Below are 11,519 nucleotides of genomic sequence, written 5' to 3'. Positions count from 1 at the left end.
CCATGTGCACATCGATATTAGAGACAAAATGATGTGAAGGCTCAAAATGCATGCTTTGATAGGTACCCGGATCTCAGAGACCAAATGATCTGGCTTTGAAGGGATCAAACATAACTGAGGAAGAAAGTACCGCTGCAACTTAGTGACCTTCTGAAACCATATCTCAATATAGCTTTGATATCCTTGGTTCTTTTGCTGATCTGGATCATTCTTCATGTCACCTTCTACTTTCTCATCTTCCTCTTTTTGCTGATCTTTCTCTTGAATACATGGAAGATTTGATGGTAACCATGAGGGAACTCTCTCGATCTCTGATTCTGATCTCTTCTCTTCATCAAGTGCAGCCCATGGTTCTTTGATCTCCTCTTTGGAATCTTCTCTTTCCTTTGGTCCTTCAAGAGAATCTTTGTTTTGCAACACTTTTCCTGAGCTTTGGTGAACATCATTGAGCTCAAGAGGAGTCATTTTCACATGTTGTGCCTCAGATTTGCAATGGGGTTGAGCTGCTCCATTGTATGGCTTTGGAAATGGTACGGGTAATTGAGTGGAGGTGTGAAATTGAGATGGAGATGGATGGCATTGTGGTTGGGTAGGCATTTGGGGTTGCCTTGGTGGAGGAGGAGGCGATGGTTGTGGATGAGCAGGTGGTGGAGGAAAATGAGCGGGATGAGAGTTGTATTGGGGCCTCCACCCCTGGTAAGGTTCATTCCACTGAGGCTGTGGCTGAGCATAAGAGTGAAATGAATGAGAAACTGGTTGGGCATAATATGGATCTGTGAAGGAACAAGGAGGAGGTGTGAACCAGGAAGGATGAGCAGGGGGACCCCAAGAAGGCATGAAAGTGGCTTGGTAGGGGTCATAATAGGTCTCAGGTGTCCCTTGCAGCTCCTGCTGATAAGATCTAGGTTCATGCAGCCAACTTTGGTTCATAAAATGGAGTGGTTCAGTGGCTCCTTTGGCTCTCTGATATGCAGCTTTGATTCTGGGTAAGGAAGGGCACTGATCTGTAGGATGGTATTCTTCACAGATGAAACACACTTCTAGGGAGTGCATTGGACATTCGTTCCTAGGATGCTTTCTAGTGCACCTAGGACAGAAAATGACCAAAGCCCTCTTGGCTTCCTCTTGCTTCTGTTGGATCCACAAGGTATCCAGTTGCATGGCAAGAAACTGCCTCATATCACTCTTGAAATCTTTGATCTGATTTTCAAATTCATCTTTGGACAAGATGTTGCTCCCAACATTGCTGCTTGTAGCCATTCGCTTAGAGGAATGTTTTCTTCTTCTTCTCCCCTAGAGGTTCTTCAGATATGTCTTGATGTCCACCCTGGGGTTCTTCAATCACAGCCATCGAAGAAGAGAGAATCTTGGCTGTGTGAAGCAGTGGGGGTGTTGTGCAATCATTTTTCTAACTTATCTCTACTCCTACAAGGCATGAAATGAAATCTTTTTGGTTGATTTTTTCTTTCTTTCTACTTCTACTTGCAAAACTGAAATAGATTGAACTGCAACTAACTATCTTGCAAAAATGAAAATGCGGAATTGAAATGAAAGCAGGAAAGGACTAATCTATCTTGCTCAAATGAAATTGCAGGAATGGAAATGCTAGTCTACGCTTGCAGAATTGAAATGCTAATCTACGCTTGCAGAATTGAAATGCTAATCTACGCTTGCAGAATTGAAATTGCGGAATTGAAAGGCTAATCTAGGAAAGCAGGAAATGCTAATCTATGAAAGCAGGAAATGCTAATCTATGAAAGCAGGAAATGCTAATCTATGAAAGAAGGAAATGTTTATGCTACGTTTGCAGAATGGAAATGAAGTAAACTACTTAGCAAAAGGTTGTAGTAGAAAATAGAAGAATAGCAACAATCACCAATACTCTGTCGCTTCCCCAGCAACGGTGCCAAAAAGATGGTGGGCTCCAGTATTGTAGCAATAATGCTACAACTCCTGGGGCTCCCTATCTCTCATTTTATCAACCCGGTAGTTCGTACAAACTTGGAAGCGACGGTGCTGTATGCACAAGTACTAGCTCTTGTCGCAGCTGTCACTTGGTCAGCTGGCACAAGTCCGCTAGGGCTCAAGCCAACTTCTATATGCTCTCAGAAGAAGCTTGCTAAATGATGGACGAAGGCTATCTCAGAGGAAATTAATCTACTTTGCAAAAATGAACTGAAAGCCAACCAAAACATGGAAACCCTAGTAAACCCTAATCTGACTAGCTTAACCTCTATGATGCAATGGGTGGAGTGCAAGTGTCTGGAAATGATGCCATTACTTCTAATGATGTGAAATGCATGAACTTAGACTGCTTCTATTGAAAAGAACATGTTTTTGTATTTTTGCTTAAATGGTTGGAGTGCTTATGATTTTGTTTCTTATTAGGGTTTGGTTGTGCAGAGGTGGTGCGAAAGGAAGGAAAGCTTGGGAAAGGTCAAGGGGGCTAGGAGAGGTCCCAGGGGATCCTTAGCATCAGTCCACAGAAGTCTACAACGTTCGGATGCTCGGCAACCAAGTTTGCAGGCTTCTACAGGATGTCTGCAGGGGATCCTACAGGAAACTCAGGGATTCTACAGGAAGTCTGCTAACTTCTACAGGATGTGCTGTAGGTGGAAGTTTTGGGTGATGGTGAAGTGATGGAACAGTATGGGTGGATAGGTAAGGTGGAGATGGAGCTTGTGATGACTCAGGGGTAGAGAAATAGGACGGAGAAAGAGTGCACGAAGTGGTTGGTGGATAGAAGGATGGGATCAACGAAAGGTCAAAAAGATGAAGCTACGTGGGCAATGGAAGAGTTGGAAGGTGAACGAGCTGAACAGAGGTCGAGTAGGTGGCTTGAGGAGAGGTTAAGAAGAAGAAGAAGGAAGTAGAAGGATATGGAGCAGTGTAAATAAAACAAATTACTTATGTCTTGCACCAAAAACGAGAATTCATTAACCAGTGCTACCTGTGCTATTAAACCAATGAACAACGCTGTAAATCATGAAGAAAAGTAGTGCATGGAACTGTAGTGACGAAGTATGGCTCAAGAGCAAAATGCATGAAAGGATCCACGATTAAACCGACTGTGTTGCAGCTTGCATAAAAGTAGAAAAGACTGCGTTTTTTTGGTGGTTGGTATAGACTGCACCCCAATCCCTAAACAGAGATGGCAGTGAAGGCACTAACAACCTTTTTCTTGGAGCTCCAGTGGATTACAAACCTCCTATCCTAGTCTAAGCAACTGAAAGTAATTTGACCATAAGCTAATCCTACTCAATCTTGTTAAAGAAATCAAATCAACAAACTGTATTCTTTGAAATGCATATCAAAACAAGGAAACACAATGCTGGAAAGAAAGGTAAATAACACTACAAGAAGAGGAGGTCTATTGCTCTCAGGTTGGGCCCTAACCTGAGAGCTATAGCTCCCTTAAAAACTCAGAATTAGATCCAAATATGCTTGCCTTTATTCATAATCAAAAGTCTAATGTCATGCCAAAACTGGCTTACAAAACAAACAAACACCGAGTTGTAACTCGTGCTCAGAGATTACAATAGTAATTCCAAAAGTAAAAAAGCTTCTAACAAAGGCTACGACCTTCATATTTATACAAAATGTAGATCAAGCTGGCTTCCTCCATTCGTGGAGCTTGGTTGTCCAACTGAAAGTCAAACTGCTGTAAAACTGTTGATCCTGTAGAACGTGTTGGCTGCCTTTAAGCTCGGTGGGGAGAGCTGTTGGAGCTCGGAGTTAAGGTGAAAAGCATGAGGGAAGTCATTTAAAGTTGTAGACAACCTCCCTATAAACATGCAATGCCACCTTTGCTGTCTCCTTGTCTCCTTCTGCGTGGTCTTTTGCTCTCTTTAATGCCAAAAACATGAAATCATCATGTATTAGTCACATAGATATAATGCCTGCCCTTCTTCCTACAAACAACAAGAATATACTAAGAAATGAATGCATAAGTGGTAAAATATGAATGGTTGAACAAGGTAAGTAGGCCAATATGAGCCCAAATTGTACCAAAAATTGGGGCTCATCAATACTCGACGGTACGTGGGAGCGCAATCCGTACTGGCGCTTATCGTCTCTCAGGAGGAATCACCCAACCATCAGCGAGATCGACAGTCACCAGGTTTTACGACGCCGGAACACGTCTCTAGCCTAGACCTCTATGTTGTGTGTTAAGTTACAAAGTGTTGTTAAGTTCATTCAATTTATTTTAGGTTGATCTTTCTTAGAAGTTTGCCTTTTTGGATCACCACGAGATGTAGATACAACTTCCTAAATGCAGTCTAAAGATGATAAGCAAGCATTTATCTCTTTTCAACAATGAAAATCCTAGCTACAAGGGGAAAAGAAAGACACAAATTTTTCTCAAAGAGCATAGAGCACACTGTAAATGCACTTTTTCCTAAATCAAACCATACAAACGATCAATATGCAAATGAAAAAATGCATGTATTTGTTTTCACTTTCTTAATATTGATGCCTAAAAAGAAAGCTGTTGTACAAATTTGAATTCGATTTCAAGTGAAAACACAAACAAGTTTCTTTTTGAAAACAAAGAGACGATTACGACACTTATGATTTTGAAGTAAACACTTGTTTCGACACTAGAAATTCATAAATTCAAACCAAAAGACAAAAGTAAAAGCACAATCAACTGTCAACAGAAAACAAACTTACTCCTAAGATCAAAACGACACTTACGACAGGTCTAGATCTAAGGGCGACAATATGACTAGTTTACTTTTGTAATGGGAAACTGCAAATGATGTAACAAATACACAAAAACAAATACAGTTTCTTTCTACAACTGAGGCGGAATTAAGGCAGAGAAAAGGGGTTTTCAGATAGGTACACACACTGATAACAGACTGCAAAAAATAGAGATAAAACTGAACACAAGGATGCAAAGAACCACAGCTGCACAGGGCAAAGGCTAATCAGCGCACTTGCAGAACAGAGAAACTGAATTGCAACGCAGGTAGCCCTCTCGGGACCTGCGTTGAAATGCAGAGTCTCTTCACAGAGCCTGCGCTGAAGCAGAAATGAGAATTGTCTCCGGGTTCTGGGTCACGGTTTGCAGTCTGATCTAAGGTTTTTGGCCGGATAAAAGCTATCAATGAGGTACAATTAGGAGGATGATTTAAAGGAGGACTAAGATCTATCACAAAGGGTTGTTAGAGCATTTGTGGATCTGTTGTTCAGATCATAAATAGGCCCAGTGAATGGACTAGAGTAGTAGATCTCTACTTTGCATTTGTAAATGGCAAATGCAGTTCGATTCAACACTCCTAAGTTTATGAGAAGAACAACAATAGAAACACAAATAAACTAACTAGATACGATCCCCAGCGGAGTCGCCAATTTGTTGTTGGGAAAAGTATCTATTCAGAACGCCCCTATCCCACTCTAAGGTGTGATAGTGCCTTAGCAACAAACAAGGAAACTTACTTGAGTATTCTTCTTTATGAAATGTAAATGAGGAGAAAAGATCTAACTAACTTGTGTCTTTCGCTAGTTTGTTGATCCAATCGTTCCTCTCTTCAGTAGCTCCCAGCTCCCAGCTCCCTTATCGGCCCAGCTTCACCGAATTCCTGCAAGATCAAAAGAGAGAGAAACTACACGAAGATACAGATATACATTCATAAAAAGCTCAGGATCAGATTAAGCTAAACATGCAAATATAACAAAACATCATTGGTACACAGCATGTAGGAGAAACTCAAATAGTTTATTGATAGAATAAGAAATTCCAAGAGGAGATACAACCAAGTGAGTCCCGATCCAGCATCTACCTCCCAGCAAAGGAATCCCTTCCTCTCCTCCAACAAAGCATAAATCACCCAATGTACTAATCTTAATCTCAAACCAACAACAATTCTCTGCAAAGTACAAAATTCCAGCCTCTGGATCTCTAGGATGAGGGATCCATATATAGATGTAAGCAGAGAGGATGAGTCAGCTTATGTTTTGACTTATGGCTTCTCTCTGTCAGTTCTTGCTTCCACTTGGAGACTGAGAGCCCCTTACTCATCGCTTGGTCGAATTCAGTGAGGCAAGTGTCATTAGAGAAGATTCTGGAAGCTTCCATGGTCTTTCCAACTCGTTGAATGACTCTGCCACTTGTCATTTCCTGCTCAACGCACCTGGGTAGTGCATTCAAGTGTGTTGCAATGCACCTAGACAGTGTACTGGGGTGATTTGCAACGCAGGCAGCTAGTGGAGCACTTGAATTGATCCTGAATTGACTGTTTCTGAGTAGTTTTTGGTGGAGAACTTTTGGGAGAAGCTGTCATTGGTTGACCTTGTTCCTTTAGGAGCTGTAACAACATCTTTAGGGACTTTGGATCCCTTGGATTATGGACATTTCATGCTCAAAGCTGTAAGGCACAAAAATGTCTATAACATAAAGAAGCTATATAAAGGGATCATATCAAGTCATAGGAAGTCAGTTAATCATTGAATATCTCTGTAGGGGAAAATAGTCTAAGGCAAAAGAGTATATTTTATGTACTTAGGTGAAGGGGAATGCTCTTGCAGCTGTGTGTACGAAGACCTTTGTAAATCTGTAACTAAGTGCGCAGGCCCCTACAACTGTGTGCACAGGGAGGAAAGAGTCTGTAACAAAAGGATTGATCATAATAAAGACTATTTTGGATCCATATTTGTGTATATGTGACTTTCTATTTACTTATGCCTTTTCTATGTATTCGCTCTGGTTTTTGTAATTATCTGAAGAAATAATTAATTGGTTCACGAAAGTAATAGTTTTGCTAGTTTACTTAATGATATGAATGATTAAGGCAATCAACGCAGGGTTAGAAGTTGTTGTCTGTAAGTTACTATACATTTTTCATTTTAAGGGTTAGGGTTTGCAAAGGTCATAATAAATCCCTAGAAGTAATAGAAACCCATCACACATACCTCTGGATGCAGAAACCTGGTTCTATAATCCCCCAATACTGCTTTGGGTGAGACTACAACCTGCATTATGCATGTTGTTTCCAAAAGGGGCAGAAGTGAAGGGTTTTGTTGGTTGGCGTAGATAAATTTGAACCTGGGTCCAAACCCCCTCAAGCCAACATGCATTACTTCCTTGGCATGGAATTATGGAAGGGTGATGATGAACTGTTTGTGAGTAATGGGAAGTATGCTTATGAAATACTTCATATATTTCACATGGAGGACTGTAATCCTATGGACACACCTCTAGCTACCAACTGGAGGAAGGAGAGTGCTTCTTTTGTAGAAGCAGTAGATGCTACCATCTATAGATAGCTTGTGGGATCCTTGGTGTATCTAGTGAACTCAAGGCCCGACATATGCTACGTGGTTAATCAACTTAGTCAAGCTATGGTTAAGCCTACCAAGTTGTATTGGAAAGAAACTAAGCATGTGTTGCGGTAACTCAGAGGCACAAATGTAGAGTATGGCTTATAGTAGAGGATGATAGAGGGGATGAAGCTTCAAGGCTTCATTGATGCATATTATTGGGGCTTTCATTTTTGTAGGAATTAAGGTGTCTTGGAGAGAGTCAAAAGGACGGCGACAAGTGGCAGAAATGGCCATTCAAGAGTTGCAGGAATAACAACTAGGAAAAAGGAAGGAACTAATTCTTCAAGTTGTCACGCAGAGAGAAAGAAGAACAACAAAAAAGGAAAAAAGGGGAACCATAAATGGTTTTTGTTACTCTTGTGTTGTGGAGCTATGAGAACTTCTCTGTATATATCATTTGATAATCGTGTGCTATCTTGTTAGAGTCTTGTATGTTGAGGAAGAGGCCTTGATCCTGATGTAATGTATTCACCTCTCATATCAATGATGAAGATTGATATTGGAATCATAGTGAATTAGTTGTATGTTATTCTGGTTCTCTATTTTTTTTTTATGTATGTGCATATTTAATTAGTCTCTCTATTACAACATGTATGGCCTGTTGCTATCCGAATTCCTTGTATAATGATCCAATGTTCTCTATTCTTGATTCTCTAATATGATTCTCTGTGTTACTATATTTTAACCCTTATCTAGCTAAGGTTGCGACACGCCTTAGGTGAGAATCAACCATTCTGGGTAAGGTGAGAATTTTGGCATTGTGCTAGACTACAACGGAGCCTTGTTCACCCTTGTGCCTAAACCCGAGGTCTTGAACCTGTTGCTATTTATGTGCCAACAAATGGTTCCATTGTCAGGACCTAAAATTCAGAGAGTGGTTTTGTAATATGGTATCGAGGATATTTAAGAAATAACTGCAAAAATGGTGGGATGAGCAAGTGGACCAGTTTGTTTCTCAGCAATCTCAACTTCACCGACAAACTGTTGGCAAGCTAAAGGAGGAAATCCTATATTTAGATCTGACTTGTGATTATTACCATATCTTCTGGTGAAAGTTCCGATAAGAACTTTACAATTGGTTGCAGAGATTGTAGGTGAAAGGAAAGTCCAGTGGAAAAAACCCATCTCGTCACACCTGGGATCAAGCGGATCTCACTGCACCACATTGTCTCCATACAAATCTGATGAGAGTTATAGATTTCAGGGTGCATACCAGGCTGGAAGGGTATATTATTGAGTTTGTAGCAAAAATTCATCAGTCTTTTTAGAAATCTGAAGCCTTGTTCTGATCGGGGTTGCGAGGGAAGCTACTAAAATAGGTTACACTGTGGATCAAGGTTTTAATGGTGGAAGAGGGCTTGTTGGTGTTCCAAAACCTAAGCATGGTAGCGTAAACACCTATTACTAGGAAAAGTAACTAAAGGGAGATATGATACCGAGCAGGGAACTATGATACTATCACGAGGATGGACGCAGATGACTCCGGAAAGGTTAGGGATCTAAGAGCCCAAGGAGGGTGAAGATAGTGCAGAAATGCCGGGAAAGGGCCATGCAGATGATTAAAAGGTGTCAGAAGGGATTGTACCAAACAAGGGCAGTGTTGAGAGATCCATAAGAAGGAGAAAGTATTGAAGGAAGCTCAGTGGGAGGGGAAAAGATGGTCACAACTGCAATGGATCCAGAAGGTGATAGGGACCTACCCTCGCCAGTGGAGATGGAAATGTTGGGTGGAAAGGGCCACCTAAGCTTGGAGGGTGTTATAGACATTTTTGTGCCTTACATCACTGAGCATGAAATGTCAATAATCTAAGGGATCCAAAGTCCCTAAACATGTTGTTCCTACCCCTAGAGGAACAAGGCCAACAAACCACAGCAATTCACAGAAGTTCTCCACCTGAAAACACTCAAAAATAAGCCAATTCTGGATCATGTCAACTGCTCCACTGAGCATCTGCACTGAATGTCAACTGCTCCACTATCTACCTGCGTTGAATGTCAACTGCAACAAAGGCTACCTGCGCTGAGCGTAACTGGACAAGTGGCAGGCTCATTTCTCAATGTGTCAATGCTCAGGAAGCTTCCAAAATGACACTTGCATCAGGGAATTCGACTGGTGATGAGTAAGAGGTTCCAAATCTCCAAGTGGAAGCAAGAACCTCCAAGTGGACTCAAGAACTGAGAGAGGGAGAGGAGACTAGTTAGTTTCATACCAGCCTCAAGCTGACTCATCCTCTCTCCAAAACTCCTATATATAGATCTCTCCTCCATGAGATCAGGGGGCTGGAATTTGGTGATTGCAAAGAATTGCTGTTGGTTTGAGGTTGGATCATTGGGTGATTAATGCTTTGAAGGGAGCTGAAGAAGGAATTCCATTCTGCTGGGAAGGAGATGCTGGGTTGGAGCCCTATGGGTTGTATCTCTTCCTGAACCTTGTTATCAATCAATAAAGCTTCTTGGTTCTTTCCTATATGCTGGTGTATTTTGTATGATTTGCATTAGTATATTTGATTTACTTCTAATCCTGAATCATTTATGAATATGTATATTTGCCTTTGTGTTGTGTTCTTCTCTTGTCGCAAGTAGCTGTTCTCTTGTCACAGGTAGCTGTTCTCTTGTGATCTCGTGGGAATCAAGTAGCTGTTCTCTTGAGCAAGCGAGGAGGCAAGTAGCTATGGACACCCAAAGAGAAGAGGATCTAGATTGAGGGACAACCGGAAGACAACGGTAAGTCTACCAATCTCCCCTCTTTCACATTTCATAAAGGAAGAAACCGAAGTAGCTGTATCTGTTTGTTGCTAAGGTACTGTCACACCTTAGGTGGATAGGATCGTCCTGCATAGGCATTTTTCCCCACAACAAATTGGCGACTCCACTGGGGACATTTGTTTTAGTCATTTTGTTTGTGTTTACATCATTGTTTGCTTCATAGACTCAACAGCAACAATCGAACTGCTTCGCAAAGTAGACTGTTGCTGCTTTGATCCTTCACTGGGTTTTTGTCTATGATCTGAACAATGGACTCACAAATGACTTGATGATCCTTTGTGATAGTCTTTAGTACCCTCTCAAAGCATCCCTCTGTTTATACCTTGCTTGTGTTTCTGATTTGGCCTGAAACAGTTGATTTTTGAGCATTTTATGACCCGGAACCCAAGGGAAACGAGAGTTTCTCTTTCAGCGCAGACACTATGAAGGCAGTCTGCATTTCAACGCAAGTCCCGTGAAGGCTACCTGCGCTGAATGTCAAACTGATAGTGTTAGACTTGCGCTGAACCAGTTTGGCCTTGTGCAGCTAGGGTTCTCTGCTGTCTTTTGCCCTGTTTTGATCTCTGTTTTTGCAGCCTTTAACCAGCATAGGTACCAGTCTGATAACCCCTTTTCTTTGCTTGAATTCCGCCTCATTTTTGTACAAAAATACTGTAAGTGTTTTTATGTGTTTATGGCGTCATTTACAGTTTTCCTTTGCATGAGCGAAATAATCATCCTGTAGCCCTTGATTCAGATCTGATTGATTGATTGATTGTGATCTTAGGAGAGAGTTCATTGGTTGTTTGCAGTTTGATTGTACATTTGCTTTTGCTTATTGGTTTGAGTTTGTCACTTTTAAAGTGTCGAAACAAGTATTCTTTTCGAAAATCGCAAAGTGATTGTAATCTCTTCTACCCTTGTTGATTTTGGGAAAAAGTAAACTTGTTTATTTCAGTCATTTAAAAGCAAATTCAAAATTGTACAAAAAGCTTTCTTTGTAGGCATTTATACTAAGAAAGAGGAAAACAAACACTTGCATTGTGCATTTGCATTTTGATAAGTTTGCATGTTTGATTTAGGAAGAGTGAATTAGAGTGTGCTGATTTCTCTTTGAGAAAAGATAGTCGCTTTCTTTTCCCTTAGTAGCTAGGATTTTCAAAGTTGAAAGATTATAAAGCTTGCTTATCATCTTAGACTGCATTTAGGAATTGTACCATACATCTCGTGGTGATCCTGAAAGACAAACTTTAAAAAGATCAACTTAAAATAAACTGAATGAACCTAACAACGCTTTGCAACGTAACGCACAACATAGAGGTCTAGGCTAGAGACGTGTTCCGGCGTCGTTAAGCCTAGTGACTGTCGATCTTGTGGAAGGTGGGTGATTCCTCCTGAGGGACGATAGCGCTAGTACGGATTGTGCTCCCACGTACCGTCGCGTA

Source organism: Pinus tabuliformis, chromosome 2_1 (genome assembly GCF_031772625.1).
Source record: "Pinus tabuliformis cultivar Carrire ecotype Pingquan chromosome 2_1, CPIR1, whole genome shotgun sequence".
Classification (NCBI taxonomy): Eukaryota; Viridiplantae; Streptophyta; class Pinopsida; order Pinales; family Pinaceae; genus Pinus; species Pinus tabuliformis.
Note: the sequence above shows the minus strand (reverse complement) of the source record.